This window comes from Ochlerotatus camptorhynchus, unplaced genomic scaffold, assembly GCF_037179485.1.
Source record: "Ochlerotatus camptorhynchus isolate MF236.1 unplaced genomic scaffold, CSIRO-AGI_Acam_v1.1 ptg000453l, whole genome shotgun sequence".
Taxonomy (NCBI): domain Eukaryota; kingdom Metazoa; phylum Arthropoda; class Insecta; order Diptera; family Culicidae; genus Ochlerotatus; species Ochlerotatus camptorhynchus.
Window position 1 is genome coordinate 87946 of NW_027040939.1, and position 17484 is coordinate 105429.

General features: G+C 38.2%; 1 protein-coding gene across 1 annotated transcript in view; it reads left to right on the forward strand.

Annotated features, from left to right (window-relative positions):
• The first annotated feature begins 11438 nt into the window (after positions 1 to 11438).
• LOC135712011 (uncharacterized) overlaps positions 11439 to 17484 on the forward strand; it is a 70411-nt gene continuing 64365 nt past the window's right edge. Inside the window, exon 1 of the mRNA XM_065234978.1 lies at positions 11439 to 11739. The gene's annotated coding sequence lies outside the window, so the exon portion shown is untranslated. The remainder of the gene's footprint in view (positions 11740 to 17484) is intronic.

A 17484-nucleotide genomic window follows, 5' to 3' on the forward strand; every position in this document is an offset into this window, starting at 1 on the left:
TCACTCCGCATTTGATTAGTATTCTGAGAGAGAGCTCCCAGAAACGGTTCTGGAGGGGTGTTACTCCTGCCAGAACCTCGAGACTCATGTTATGCGTTGAGTGCATACAGCCTAGAGCAATACGCAGACAACGATATTGAATTCGTTCCAATTTTATTAGGTGACTTTTTCTTGTCGAGAGAAAGCAGAAAGAGCCGTACTCTAGAACAGAGAGAATTGTTGTTTTATAAAGCGTTATGAGGTCTCCCGGATGAGCACCCCACCATGTGCCGCAAATTGAACGGAGAAAGTTGATCCTCTGCTGACATTTTTGCTTCAAATACGTAATATGGGCATTCCAAGTGCACTTTGAATCAAACCAGACCCCAAGGTACTTGAAAGACAATGATTGAGTAATGTTTCTGCCCAAAAGATTAAGATGCATTTGGGCTGGGTACCGCTTTCGAGTAAACACTACCAGTTCAGTTTTCTGCGGCGAGAATTCGATCCCTAGATTCATAGCCCAAGAAGACAAGTTATCTAAGGAATTTTGCAATGGTCCTTGCAAGTCCACGGCATGTGGACCTCTTACGGAAACCACACCGTCATCTGCAAGTTGTCTTAGCGTGCATTGTTCTGCCAAACAGTTGTCGATATCTTTGACATAAAAGTTATAAAGAAGAGGGCTGAGACATGAGCCTTGGGGCAGGCCCATGTATCTAATTCTGGAAGTTGTCAGTTTTCCAAGAGAAAAGTTCATTTGCTTTTCTGACAACAAATTGTACAAGAAATTATTTAAAATTCCAGAAAGTCCACATCTGTGCAGATTGTCTGACAGAATTTCAATGGAAACTGAATCAAAAGCCCCCTTAATGTCCAAGAATACTGAAGCCAATTGCTCCTTGTGCGCAAAGGCCAGTTGAATATCTGTGGAAAGCAGCGCTAGACAATCGTTTGTTCCTTTGCTCTTGCGGAACCCAAACTGTGTATTTGATAGCAAGTTATTTGATTCGACCCAGTGATCGAGTCTCCGAAGGATCATTTTCTCCAACAATTTCCTAATGCACGAAAGCATCGCAATCGGACGGTATGAGTTATGGTCAGACGCTGATTTGCCAGGTTTTTTAATGGCTATTACTTTGACCTGTCTCCATTCAGGCGGTACAATGTTGTTTTCTAGCAAGGAATTGAATAAATCTAGCAAGCGTCTTTTAGCGATATCTGGGAGATTTTTCAGAAGATTGAATTTAATCATATCGCTTCCCGGTGAGGAGTTGTTCGATGAAAGAAGAGCCATAGAGAAATCCAGCATTGAGAATGGTCTATCCAGAGAGCCGCCGCTAGGAGACGTTTCTCGAAGAATATTTTGTGCTGGAACTGAGTCCGGACAGACCTTTTTAGCGAAATCGAATATCCATCGGTTGGAGTATTCTTCACTCTCATTGAAAGATGAGCGGTTACGCATGTTGCGAGCCACCCTCCACAAGGTGTTCATTGAGGTTTCTCGTGAGAGTCCCTCGACGAAATTGCGCCAATAACCGCGTTTTTTTGCTTTGATTAATTGTTTCAGCTTTGTCTCAAGCTTTGAATATTCCTCGAAGTAAGTGGAGGTTTTGTGTCTACGAAAAGCTTTGAAAGCATCAGATTTTTCTACATACAATTTTGTGCATTCTTCGTCCCAACCAGGTGTGGCTGGTCTCCTTTTAAAGGGTGCACTTGGAACTTTTCTTTTTTGTGCTTCCAGTGAGCTTTTGTAAATCAAATCGGCTAGGAATCGATATTCTTCCAATGGTGGAAGCGCATCTATTGATTCGACACCGATTGTCACCGCCGTTGCATATTTCTGCCAGTCGATGTTCCTTGTAAGATCAAATGGAACCCGAGATGGTTCTGCAGAGTGAGGGCCACACTTTATTGAAATGATGATTGGCAAATGATCGCTACCATGGGGATCATTGATAACCTTCCACTGACAATCCAATGATAGCGATATTGAACACAAAGATAGGTCGAGTCGGCTTTCTCGAGCCGGAGGTTTTGCTATACGTGTCGCTTCACCAGTGTTCAAAATAGTCAAGTTGAAATCGTCACATAAATCGTAAAAAATAGCCGCTCTATTGTCGTCATATAGATCGCCCCACCCAGTACCATGGGAGTTCATATCACCCAGAATTAATACTGGGGATGGAAGAATCGAAACTAGATTCCAGAGTTGACTACGGCTAATGGAGGTTCTTGGTGGAACATAAACTGAAGCTATGCAAAGCTCTTTGTTCTTCACATTTATTTGGCAAGCGACGATTTCGACTCCTGATAGAGCAGGAAGGGAAATTTTGTAGAAAGGGTAGCACTTTTTGACCCCTAAAAGTACTCCTCCATAAGAATCGTCTCTATCCAGGCGAATAATGTTAAAATCGTGGAAGTTGAGTTCTTTATCGGAAGAAAGCCATGTTTCACAGAGAGCAAATATATCACAATCAGAATTGTGAAGTAAAAATTTGAACGAGTCTAGTTTAGGCACTAGACTACGGCAGTTCCACTGTAGCACCGTGATCATATCTTCAACCTCGTTCGACGAATTATCCATCGAAAGATATGATTGATGCAAGGAGGGGCCATGAAACAGTCAATTGCTTAAGATATGATTCTAATGTTGGAAGCAAGGCAGAAACTAAGCTTCTTAGAGGGTCTTGTATGTTGAACATGTTTAATATGAATTCCACAATGTCCGAAAAAGCTAGCAAACCTCGTTCGGACTTGGATTTCTTTTGAGAAGTTTGAGGAGTAGCTTTTTTATTTTTTTTATCTTTGTTGGGCAATGGCGGAAAATTCTTGCTGCATCCAGGGATTGGATCAACAGGAGCCTTCGGTTTTGTTTTTTCATCCCCATTACCCTGGGAATTTGGCAATCGTCTGGAGGTGACTTTAGTTTTCTTACGGCGCACTTTCGGGGAGGGGCATTTTCTTTTTGAGGAACCGTCCATTTTTGAAGGTGCGTGTACCACCGTAGAATCACCTTCATCGGATGAGCCAGAGTCCGATTGTTCAGCAGCCAAAATCGAATGCAGCCTTCACCATTTGTGCATATGACTGCTTGGAGCGTCCAGAGATTGAACGCTGCACTTTATCGGAGTGCTGCTTGTACATCGGGCACTCCTGCAAGGGGTGAGGATTCTCGCCACAATAAGCACATTTTACTGATTCTTTGTGGCAAGAATCCTCTTTGTGGTTTTCACCACATTTGCCACAACGAGTTTTGTTGCCGCAATGGCTGGCCGAGTGTCCCAGCCTTTTGCAGTTGGTACAATTATATACCCTCTGTACAAACAACCGCACCGGAAAAAAAGCACCATCAATTTTAACAAAGTTTGGGAGAACTGAACCTGCGAAAGTCACCCGAAACGAGTCTGAATGTTTATAAACTTTTTTACCGTCTAGCCTTACATCCAGTATCTTCACTAGCGCGGTAGCGAATGTCGAGTTTTTAAAAGTTCCCGAGGCATGTTTCAAGTCCTCGACAGTCAGACTCGCGTCGGAGACCACGCCTTCTATCTCCACATCTCGAGAAGGGATGTAGATGTTATACTCAACACTAAAAAGCTCGTGATCAGCAATTTTATTTGCCACATCATAAGTCGGTGCTTCTACACGCAGTTTGTTGAATCTTTCTTTGTGTACCAAGATTCCCGGATACTTACGCAGCAAATCTCTCGTTATGTCGAGAGTTTTCAAAGGTTTATTTTTGGGCCAAAAAAAGACAACCCATGGTCCTTTCGAAGACGGTTCATAGTATCTGGTTCGCGTAACGTAGGCATCGGAAGATGCCATAAGTGTTGCGCAAAAGCGGTGCGCAACCACTTAAGAAGGAAAAAAAAATTAAAACCTTCACTAATTAATTAATTTTAATTACTAGTAATTAAATTTTTTGTCCGACGTACGAACAAATCAAAAAGAAAAAAAAAATCGAAAAAAAAAACTTATATCTACTTGCAAAAAGTTGTCTCACTATGACCCATACTCCCCTACCAGGGGTGAGAGACAGAGTCACGCGCCACGAGGCAAAATTAAACTACAATAGGGAGGCAATGGACTTGCAAAATGTATTGTCTAATACTTATGCCGGTTGTAAACAACCTATCAGCCGTTGCAGCTAGATGGTCCGTTTGCTGCTGCTGGTGGTGATGGTTGGTGTTGGTGGGTCGGCACGATGATGAAAAAATGGCTTGACGACCGGATGGATTACCGGGGTGGATTAAAGCTGGATGGCAACTCCAAGGGGCTCGGCCCATGGAATTCCACTTCCTCTGTTGCACACTGGTCACTTGGGGCACCCAATGGGGGGGGTGAAAAAACCGCTCGGGCGGAAAAAACTCCGAAAAAAAACTAGATGCCGCGTGACTGAGACCGGGACGTTGTTAACCGACTGAGTGTTCAACTAGGAATGAGCTTGTAAGTTACTCAGATTTCATTAGTCACAGCTGCTGTGACTCGATGGAGACGCATTGTGAACTACCTTGCGTCTTCATCGTTTCCATGCACGTGTGGTGCATATATTGCGGAACAATAATTTTTTATTTAAAAAAATTGTATCTCCAAAACTGCTTCTTTGACATCGCAAATTTTTAGATATATTATGTAAAATTAAATGATCTTTCAATTAAAAATACTAAAATAAGAAGTTGTTGAAGACCCTCGCAGTGAAAATCAAGAAAAAGCATTTGTAACATATTTTTTTCCTACAAAATTAAATATCTCTGAGTGTTTCATAATTTTTCTTAAAACTACATTAAAATATCTTTTATTTGAAGGGTCAATCATAAAAATCGGTCAAGAGGTTCAAAAGTTATAAATTTTTGAAAAAAGACATTTTTGAAAAAAAATGATTTTTTGGACTACCTTAACACGGAAATGGTCACCCTAATGGCGCAATTAAAAAATACGAGTCTAATATTTTTTGATAAGGAAGAACTATACCAATTTTCATGAAATTCTGAGACCCACTATAACTTTTTTCTATGGAATTGCTGTATATTACGATATATGTAACTTTTTTCTATGGAATTGCTGTATATTACGATATATGTTTGTATATCACGAAAGCAACTTTGAATATACGTGCATTCTGGTTGTCTGGGCACTCAGCTACTCGCAATTTCTTGTGATATAGTGGGCGGAATATTATTATATGAGACAATTCAATGCAGACGTCTTTCCAAATTTGGCAGATCGACAGGTAAAGGGTGATACGGTCAAAATTTGGTCAATATCAACTTGACGTATTTCTTTCAATTTTGCATTTAAAAAACCTGAACACCCCTCATTTTGAAGGTGTGTGTGTGTAGAATGTTGCTCCTATTTTGATTTTGGAATTCACTCTTCAGTTGTCAAAATGCCGTCCAAGCAAGAAGAGCAGCGTATCAAAATTTTGCTCGCGCATCGCGAAAATCCGAGCTACTCGCACGCAAAGTTGGCAAAATCGCTAAAAGTTGCCAAATCAACCGTTACAAATGTAATTAAAGTGTTTGGGGAACGTTTGTCGACAGCCGGGAAGTCTAGATCGGGGGGAAATCGAAAACCGGAAGCCGCTGAGACGACAAAGAGAGTTGCCGGTAGTTTCAAGCGAAACCCTAACCTCTCTCTCCGAGATGCCGCAAATAAGCTGGGTGTATCGTCTACAACCGTGCATCGAGCCAAAAAACGAGCCGGACTATCGACTTACAAGAAGGTAGTGACTCCAAATCGCGATGATAAACAAAATACGACGGCCAAAGCGCGATCCCAGAGGCTGTACACGACGATGCTGACGAAGTTTGACTGCGTGGTAATGGACGACGAAACCTACGTCAAAGCCGACTACAAGCAGCTTCCGGGACAGGAGTTTTATACGGCAAAAGGAAGGGGAAAGGTAGCAGATGTTTTCAAGCACATGAAACTGTCAAAGTTCGCAAAGAAATATCTGGTTTGGCAAGCCATCTGTACCTGTGGCTTGAAAAGCAGCATTTTCATAGCTTCCGGGACTGTCAACCAAGAAATTTACGTGAAAGAGTGTTTGAATAAACGTCTGCTGCCTTTCCTGAAGAAACACGATTGTTCCGTACTGTTTTGGCCGGATTTGGCATCTTGCCATTACGGTAAAAAGGCCATGGAGTGGTACGCCGCCAACAACGTGCAGGTGGTTCCCAAGGACAAGAACCCTCCCAACACGCCAGAGCTCCGCCCAATTGAGAAATACTGGGCTATTGTCAAGCGGAACCTAAAGAAGACCAAAAAAACTGCTAAGGGCGAGCAGCAGTTCAAGGCAAACTGGCTTTCTGCGGCGAAGAAGGTGGAAAGGTGGCTGTACAAAATCTGATGGCAGGGGCCAAGCGTAAGGCCCGGCAATTCGGATTTGGAAAAGCGGAAGCCTAACTGATATTTTTCCTGAATTTTATACTAATTGAACTTGAAAAAAAAATTTAATTTGATTTTTTAAATAAACGATTTCACCGATTTACACGCGTTTTCCCTTGACCAAATTTTGACCGTATCACTCTTTAATCGGTGAGTTATTACGATAGTTGCTATTCAACAGATCGACAACGTCCCATCGTCAACGCCTGCAATGAGAATTTCCCATTGCAGACGCCAACGAAATGACGTCATCGAGCTATCGATCAACTACCCTGGTTATCGCCTGGTACCTTATAGCACGATGCTAGGAGGCGAACCGGAAGAATCGATGAGCTACCTCTCCCCCAAGATGCAGAATAATAATTATTGTAACTTTACTTTAAAAATGAAATTTAATTTATTAAAAACAAATTAACAAAAGGCCGAAAAAACTCGGAAAAGCGACAAAGTGGACCGGTGCTCGCACCGGTCCACCCTGTCGCTTTAGTTTGTTAAATATGTAACACATACTTTATAAAAACTATATACGATATCAACCTTAAGCTACAACATGAAACCAATTTTTCTAATTTTTAAAAAGCGCAGCGAGTAAATTTAATCTTTACATTATACTATCAAAATTACCCGCATTATCAAAGATACCCCGTTTTACGGTACCTAAGTATGCAATTAGGTACCACACATTCAGTGGCTTGATTTTCAACGCTTGTTGTATAGAGTGAGAATTTTTACCTACGATTAGTGAATTTTAACCTCCGAGTATCTCGAAAATAACAACTGTGGGCAATTTAAGCACAAAGAGCTTTTTTTTATCTTTATTTAAGAGATTTTTAGCCATAAGCTAGTTCATCTCTAAGCACTAAGAACTTTTTTTGTTGTAAATTTAATGTGTTTAATATTAACACTATGCTGAAGCCGAGGCTGAAGCACACCTTCAGCGCTGGGCTCTCCCACAATTTGAATGTGCAAAGCTACGTCAACAAATGCCCCGGTGCGGTGATAGCGATACGATCTGCAGTAGAAGAATTTCCACTGTTCCTTCTTTAGTGTTTGTATCTGTATATGTTATTCATTGTTATTGTTTACATTAAGTATAGTTTGTTTTATAATTCAAATACCCGTAGAGAAAGACATCCTGGTCAAAACATTGGTGCCGTGACCAGGATATTATTTGGAATGAATTCCTGCACGTACTGGATATCGCCATAGATGTAACTCCAAGACTAGAAGGTCCCGAAATAATGTGCTCAACTTTTTGGCTCAGCTCTGGTACTCTCTTCGGTCCCAAGCTAATCGATTCACCCCTCGAAACATAGGAAAAACCAATAACCCCTCATTTTATCTGTCAAACTTTCATAGCGAATCAAAACAAACATTGCGTAGTACTAGAATTTCGACTAGAATGGGATACGTTAATCGTTTGCTTGGGACGAATAGGCTAGTCAAGTAGTGAGCAAATTTAAAATCGTTAGTTTCGTATTGATTGTTGATATCGCCATTGATGGGTCTGAAAAGCGAGTTTCGCCATTGCACATTATCATTGCGAGCAGCGACAAAATAGCCATCGCAATAGCTTCATCCAGCGCCATTCGCATCCTATTACTCGGATTACTCAGTTTCATCGTCGCATGCCTAGCATCCATTCACCGGACTCCTGAATCGATTTAATGGACCATTTGCTGGACATCTACGTCCCTGTTGGATCCCAATGTACTTTCCGGACCCTTGGGTTCATCTTCAGCACCGAAGCGTCGATCTGCCGGGCCTAACCGTCCACTACCGGACCCCTGCGTTCACTATCGGACCCCTGCGTCCACTGCTGGACTCTTGTGTTCACCTGCCGGAACCGTGCGTCGACTCGCCGGATTCCTGCATCCTCCTGTCGGACCGTGTTTTTGGGATCTTGCAATCCACGTACCGAACTACAACGTTCACTTATCGGACCCCTGCGTCCAACCTCGATGCATGTACTGTCGGACCGAATCGTCCACCCGTCTGACCACAGCGTCATTTGGACCCAAGTGTCATCTGGACCCGAGCGTCACTTGGACCTAAGCGTCATGAAACTTTAAGCCTTATTGAACCAATGCGTCATCATACGGTACGATTTTCGTCTATATTAAAAATATCTTTAAAAACATTCGTTTTTGGAGGGCAGTATGTTGAAGCACACCATCGGCGCCGGGCTCTACCACAATTTGAATGTGGAAAGCTACGTCAACAAATGCCCCCCAGCGCGGTGATAGCGATACGATCTGCAGTAGTAGAAGTTCCACTGTTCCTTCTTTAGTGTTTGTATATGTATATGCCATTCATTGTTATTGTTTACATTAAGTATAGTTTGTTTAAAAATTCAAATACACGTAGGGAAGGACATCCAGGTCAAAACACACTATTTTAAAGATTTTCAATAGGTAGTATTTTGGAATATAGTACTTTTTCAATTATTCATAACTTTTTTGTTTATGAATTGCCCAGCAAATACACATTGTCAGTGACTAGCACTTTATCTAAACTACAATATGATTATAAAAAAAAAATGCAATTTGAGTAAATTTATTTATTTTTAATAATTTTGATTTTTCTGTAAATAATAAAATAATTTTAAACAGTGGATATTTTTTCTTGAAAGGCACAATACTTGTCCGCATCTTCATGGAAGACACCATCTCGATCAAACAAATCGTTCGCGAGATATATCTCGATTACTTTTTCAAAGGGACGTATCAGTTTTTGTAAACAATGCATTTGATCGTCGATTTGGCGTAATTGGTAGCTCGGCCACGCATGCTAACACTTCCATCAGAGATTGACGACAATCGAATGTGCAGTGAGGCACACCTGCGTAGGATATAGCACCCATTCAACACACATGGGCTAGGACCTTTACTCCTCTTGACCAGAGATTTTTAATACTCAGAAAAATACCCCCCCCCCCCCTTTCAAAGTTCCAATTGATTTTTTTGTGTGTGTTTTTTTACCGTTTTTTTTTAATTGCAAGTATGTGCCTCTAAAGGATATATAACTTTCAAAAGAAATTTAAACAAAAGATTTAGAGCTAAACAATTTTTTTTTTCAAGTAAACCCTAATTTAATTCGAGAAAAATGCTCTTACCTACATTTGAACGTTAAGAGATATAAACATGTTTCTTCAGCAAAGTTGCTTGAAATTAGCTACAACAACAACTACAATATCATTTAAAAAATAAGAAAGTTAGTTTTTGCTTATCAATTTTTTTGATGATCACCTACAAAAACTTTACCGAGACACCAAATGTCTCAATATTAAACCAAAGGACTGCTTTTTTACTAAATTCCCATCCTGTATCACTGATTGGTTATTGGTAGGGTTACCATATCAAAAACTTGAAAAGGAGGACATTTCGTTTTAGGTTTGGAGATAAAGGAGGACAATGTTTCCTTTTCTTAACATCAAAGGAGGACAATGAGTTTTTATCAATTAAGATTGTTCATTACTTGTAGTCGTTATCAATTCAATTCATCTTCTCGTTATTCTTCTGAAAAATGCATCAAACTTAATAATTTATTTTTAAGACTATAGAAAATGATCTAGTCTAGCGGTTTTGCATGAAAACTACAGCTTTACAGCCTAAAAACCATCCCTTCTTTTATCATGTACAAAAATCAGGATACATGCCACCGCTGATTGAAACCAACATGAAAAGGAAAATCTAAGCAATCTGTTAATTTTACCATTGATTCAGCATAGGACTCTAAACCAATACCTAACATCCCATAGAACCAGAGCGTCAAAATCGAACACACTTTTGCTGCGTTCCATTTGGTAAATTTTCACTTACATTTTAAAGATGGGAAATTATCAAATAACCCTGGTATTTCATAAGACAATCCAGACAGAAAAACAATCAATTTTGACAAACACCTTCTCGACAATCGGTCAACCAACAAGAGAGGGGTTTTCGAACATTATAACATTGGAACACAGTCTAAGGCTCTAACACCACAATCAGGTAGAGGAAATTTCCCCCTATTTGAGGGCAGTGTTAGTATTCGTGGGCAAGCTACCAGTTACGCCAAATCGACGATCAAATGCATTGTTTTCAAAAGCTGATACGTCCCTTCGAAAACGTTATCGAGATTTGGTGAATTTTCACTTAAACTTGACGCTTCGAAAATAAATTATATAGATAGAAAATCTCTATGTTGTTGATCATCCGAATTTCGAGGAATCGTTTGTCAAAATTGATCCTTGGTCGGTCAGACATAAGTCTGGTAGAATAGCAGATTTATTTTAAAATTTTCCATCTGTCAATTTTAAGTGGAAATTCACCAAATGAACCACATCCTAAATGTAGGGGGGTTCACAACTGTAGTATATTGCTGATCCCACTATGGAATGGCATTTGCTATAAATGATTAGGATGCGATTTAATTAAACAAATATGCTCTGCATAAACGCTCTTTGTAAACAATTTTAAAAATATGTTACCGGAAAAATGCAGTTATTAAAAAAGAGGACATTTTCGGGCAAAAGGAGGATGTAGAAAAATTGTTGAAAAAGGAGGATATGTCCTCCTTTAGGATACCATATGGTAACCCTAGTTATTGGTTGTTCGGAGCAATAGGGTGCAGTCGGTAATTTATAATGCATAGTGTATTGATTTGAGATTATATGTAGAAAAGGTTTTCTACGCTACTATTGGAACCTGTTCTAGTCATAGGTATAGGAAGTTAAATAGGCTTAAATCTTAAGCAAATGTGTAAATTAAAATTTTCTTTTTTACAGATCTACCATATTTTCAAACTATAAATAAAATCAACTGAATGTGAAAGCATGTGAGTTTTTTTTTATTTGTTTGAGTAAAATTCCCATACGGTAACCATAGAAACTTTACTAATACTGGAACACTCCCCTATATGTTACAGAAGTATATCTTTAATGTGCAGTGAACGTACAATATGTACGGCTATACACAGTCAGGTCTTGCTGTACAAACCAAAAGCGATCGCGCTTCAGCTAGAGGGGATTTCTCGTGCTACACGAGAAACTTGTTTGAAACCCACAAGACTAGTATTCGGTAAAGCTTGGTGCGCTCTACACGTGAACCTGTTAATGTGGTGCAGCACATATGTCTACTTCGGTTCGTCGCGTCTAATGACAAACCGTCAAGCTGTGTTCTAAATGTATAATTGAAAAAAAATGATAAATTATTAATTATTTGTGCATTGTGATGAGAAATGGTTGAAATAAAAAAACTAAAACGTGCTAAAAGTTGCAGAGTCCAAGAAAACAGTACAATGAACAACATAACGTTTAGCAGCAACTGAAACGAACAAACATCTTTATACACACGTCGAGTTACCAATTAATCGTGCACATAGGAAAAGGTGAGATTTATATATATGTATTGGAGCAAAATGTACATCGTTTCATTATGCAATGTTCGCATAAATGTTTCATATTGGTTCTGCAGTAGATTGGCGGCACAAACATTAAAAAATCTCATAAAAGTAGTTAAAATAAATCATGACTACATACCATTAACGCACATATTTCTTAATAAGAGCAGTGGGTTCACACTGTCAATTGTCGCCATGGGGAAAAAAACAACAACTTTCCTGTGCTTAATAGTACGCTCAGACTATAACCCATATTTTTGTATTCATTCGAACCGTTCATTTTTTGTAAAGTTCTGTTCGAACGAAAACAAGAATATGGGTGTATATCACGAATATAAACTATCTTGATATCGAAAGTCAAACCTATGATTTCCGGTACGCATATGGAAGCTCATTTCAAGACTTACATGCAATCTATGAACATGAGCAGTATTTGTGTAATAAATTATGAGCAAATGCAAAAACTATACAAGTGTGGATGTGCTCATGATTTATTATACAAATAATGCTCACGCTCGTAGTTTGTCATTCAAGTGTATCCGTGGCATATATTATATGACCTCAGCTATAGTACTGAAGCAAATTACATTATCATATTCACTTTATCTTGAAGATGATTAGTGGTATCTGCATAGTGCATCGTAAACGTGTAAGCCCTCGTAATCTTAATTACACTTAATTGGAATGGGATTAAACGGAAATTGTTTTTTGAGTACTACATGCTGTGGTAGATAGAATTGATGTGAAATAATAATGACAAATAAATGACTTCATTTGAAGGCACAACAATTTGAGAATTAAATCAAGTAATTAAACATTCAATATGAGTAGAATCTATTTAGCGTGAAAGATGGTAGAAGTGAAAGTAAAGAAGAGAGTTTGGGAACAAAATTTTACTTTGTGATTGGAAATCCCGACACAGTGGTCAGCGCAGGGTAAAGCAGGGGAAGTTACGTAGGGTATAAATACATGCAACCTAAATTCGTTGAAACATTCTTGTGACGAATTTTAAAGGCGACGGACAAGCAGCAGCAGCAGCAGGAAAAGCAGCACAGCAACACACCAGCAGCAGTCAGCATAAGCAGCAGCAGTGGAATCCGCCGAGATTCGTGTAGCCGTGACCGAGGCTGGAAACCTCGGTCCGGTCACGACACGTGCTAAAACCTTTTTTATATGTTTGGATTGAGTAATTTTAGCATTCTAGGATCAATATTGTGGAATCCTAAGGGTTCTTTCGGAACAACAATTGGTTTAATAATAAGGGTATTCCCAAAGCGCATCGTAAACGTATACAGCCTGGTAAGTGCGTAAACTTCCATTACACTCTAATGAACCCTGGTATTTTTACGACACTGGGTATGTTTACGATGCGCATAGTGTAAGAAAATTACAGATTCCATAGATAAGGGGAGGCAAAGCAGAATGAAGCCAAACGAACTGTCAGTTAGTGTAGCCAAACGAGCACGACGTCATCATGGTATTTTTTGCGGGAGAAGTATTGTAATATTATGAGCACAAAACGCTTTCCACACTTCACACTCTGATTTATTTCGTGGAAACGGAAGAAGGAAATATAGCTCAAACAACTCCTTGATTTATTGTTGCAAAGATTAGCTTTGCACTTCATTTTGAACTTTCGCACGAAACAAAACAAAACTGTATTATTCACAGATTACACCTGTGTAGAATCCTTATGAGCGGGGTTGCAGCGCGCTTCGACCGTCATCAAATGAGAATTTAACATAAGCGCAACAATATCTCAAAAAGTTAGGTTCCGATTTTACACATTATAGTTTCATTTATATACCTGTGATCTTGACATTCTTACCTAGGAGATTAGTGCTTAAGAGGGTTAGATTTTGAAAATCCTTAAGTGGGATTGACACTGGTGAAGACTTCAGATTGTAGTCGAAATACGGATCTGTCATAGATACCAAAATTAATTAAGTGGAATTAAATGTACTAAGTGACAGACAACTAACTGGCGAAGAAATCAAATTAAAATAATGTAGTTCACTGTAATTGGCGATGACGGCGACTCTGTAGCTCTTTACTCCTATGAGAAAATCCATAAGCAAACGTCAGACTGTGCGTGAAACATTTCGGACTTTGTACTATCCTTCACGGACAGAAAACTGTTTGCATTGAACCAAAAAAATCTTTAATTGTATTTAAGCAAACAATTCCAGTTGAAATTATATTGCTTTTTGTTGTTTCAATAATACTTATTCATATAAATTCAAAATAGTATTCTTTTTGTTTTAATCAGCCACTTTTCAAATGCAACTATTGTAAAAATAACAATATTCTATTATTAAGCCAACAATAGTTAATTTTAATTTAGCATTTATTTGCTGTGTCCATTCTCTGGGCCATGAAAGCAAAAATAACTACCAACCATTCCCTCGTTTTCACCCGGACAAAAATGTAAACAATAAAAATACCTACGCGTTCCACGTAAGTATTGTTTTTAATTGTAAATTTCGGGAAATAAGTGCAAGATTTTCGAAAATCTTGAGACTTGAGTTAAGTAAGTATGCTGCAATTCGAGCTGCAGTTGATAAATATAATCAATATTTCTGTTTTTTTTTTTTCCTTTATTTTTTCCGTCGATCTTGTTTTCCGTACTGAGTACCAATGCTCCCGACGCCAGGAAGGCAGCTCCCACATCTGGACCCTACATATCGACCCATCAACTCATGAACCGGGGCTTTTATTTTATGCCTCAGAAATTCAATTACAATTTCTGCAATTTTGTTTCCAAATGAAAACGAAACATAAAAAAAAATGCCATATTATTTTTACATCAATAAACACATTTTTATTTCTACTGCGTGAATTGTCAGACTTTATAAAATAAATATGATTGAATCAACAAGAAATCTCTTTTAAAAACAAACATATTTTTGTTGTTGACCCAGCTGCCAAATTACAGCTTACGTCAAAACCATGAAAGCTCTTGTAAATTCTAAAAGATTTTCTTTTTGATTTAACAATCCATGGGTTTTAAGAAACAAAAATACTGGATTGTTGAAACAATAATGATTTCTTTTTGCAGCCAAAACAAAATGAAATTCTTATTGATTTTACGTCAAATATTATTACTTTTAAAATATTTTTTTCTGCGTGTTTCACTTCACCGAAAATGCCCACAAGAAACTGTATATATTTGCTGGAAGAGCAAATTTTTCGACGGTGCCGTCAACGCCAATAGAATTTTCTTAAAAGCTTGTGCCATCATCCACCAGATGGTCTAGTATGTAGTAGTATGTTTTTATTTGAACAAAGTTGATTTTGTGTACATTGATATTCGACAATGTGCAAAGAGTGTATCATTTTGTCATTTTTATATGCATTTCAGTTTTTAGTAGAGTGAAAGAGATAGAACCAAAACATTATAGTAAATTTGGTGTTGCCATGTAGTATAATCCACACGGACAGAAAATTGTTTGCATTGAACCAAAAAAAACTTTATTTGTATTTAAACAAACAATTCCGAGTGAAATTATATTGCATTTTATTGTTTCGATAATATTTATTCAAATAAATTCAAAATAAGATTCTTTTTGTTTTAATAAGCCACATTTATTTGGCCATAAATGCAAAAATAACTACCAACCATTCCCTCGTGAAAAAATGTAAACAATAACAAAAAATTTCTCGTTTGATTCAGCTTTAGAGGTAAGTAAGTATGCTGCTGTTGCAAAATATAAACAGTTTTTTTTTCCGTGATTTTTTCCGTCGATCTTATTTTCAGTACTGAGTACCAATGCTCCCGACGCCAGGAAGGCCGCTCCCACACCTGGACCCTACCTATCGACCCGTCAACTCATGAACCGGAGAGATTTTATGCCTCAGAAAGTTTTTTTTTAATTCAATTGTAATTCTGTTGGTAACAAATAGAAAACAAAACATAAAAATAATCGCAAATTATTAAAAATTGAATCAATAAACATATTTTTATTTCTACTGCGTATATTTTTAGGCTTAATAAAATAAATATGATTGAATCAACAAGAAATCTCTTTTAAAAACAAACATATTTTTTGTTGACCCAGCTGCCAAATTTGACAGCTTACGTCAAAACCATAAAAGCTCTTGTAAATTCGAAAAGATTTTCTTTTTGAATTAACAATCCATGGGTTTTTAAAAACAAAGATACTGCATTGTTGAAATAATAATGATTTCATTTTGCAGCCAAAACAAAATGAAATTCTTATTAAATTTACGTCAAATATTATTATTTTTAAAATATTTTTTTCTGCGTGCAGTAGTAGCATAGAGGTAACTCTAAGACAACTGGGTCCCGAAGAAAATCATTATTATTTTTGGCTCACTCAGTACCAGAACAACGGTCCCAAGCAGTCCCAAGCTATTTCACTCACCCCTGCATGTTCTGCATGAATCCACACACCCCTGATGTTATCTGTCAAACTTTCATAGCGAATCAAAACAAACATAGTGTAGTAATAGAATTTCAACTAGAATGGGGTACGCCATAGAAGTACTTGGGACCAATAGGCTACTCAAGCAGTGAATCAATTTAAATCGTTAGTTTCCACCCCCTGGTAGTAGTGTTGCCATGCGGTACACTGAAAAAATGCAAAAGCACGTTCGTCACCAAAGTTTTCAAGCCGCTCCGTCAGTCACTTCGTTTGTGCTTTTATCATGCTGGTGATACTGGAGAAATCAGGCGTAACATTTGATAATGGCACAAAAACTTTGTTATACAAAAGTTGTCAGGCCCTTTACACGCAAACCGAAGTACGCACACGCAAACCAATACAATTATCGGAAAGGAGAAAATTTCCTCCAACCGATGATGTTGTTTTATGTGGGCGTTCTTCGGTTCGCATGTAAGGTGCCTTACAACTTTTGTTTACAAAATCTTTTGTGCCGTTACCAAATGTTACGCCTGAAATGGTTGTATAGGATGGTATTTTTCAGAGGGCAAGTCACTTTCGAATGTATGGGAATGGTAGGAAACCATTTGGAAATGCATGAAAATTTTCAGTTTTTATTCATTATCGTCTTTATGAGCAGTTTTAGATGCACAAAAACTGCACGATTACATTACTATTGTGATAAGGTGAACACTCGTTTATTTGTTTCCTTCTGTGAAAGCATGTTTAGTCACAAATCGTGGATCTCCATACTGCAAAACTGATTTTCCTACCACTGAAGGGGTGACATCTCTCGGATCTTCAGTATAGCTACTACTCAAATCATATAATTAATTGACGAATCAAAGCAAAGCCAAAACTGGTCATGCGACACCTAGTTTTAAGATCCGCCAATTTTGTTTACATCTTTAGTGCGATGTAGCATTGATGGTGTCGTGAAATAAAAAAAATATGAAAATCTTTGTGCAGTCTGATTGAAATGACGTTTTCCTACACAATTCAACGGTTGTAATGGAAGGATGTTTTTTTGGGTTTGATGAAAATTGTTTTTTAATCAGTGCTTATCAAAATCAATGGAACATTTTTGATGAAAAGCAGCTATCGGCTATAAAAGGGACCTCCTTCCTATGGGTGATATTGCCAATTCACAGAAATCTTAGGCCGTTCGCAATGCTGTTGTATTTTATAAGGACTGTTTCAATTTGAAACTAGAACAGAAACGCACCTCTCGCAATGCTGAGTTGCAGTTTCATTATTCGAGCACTATTTTGCACCAGATTTGCAACTGCTCGACTATTCTGTTTTATTTCTTAGCGAGTTTGAAACACGA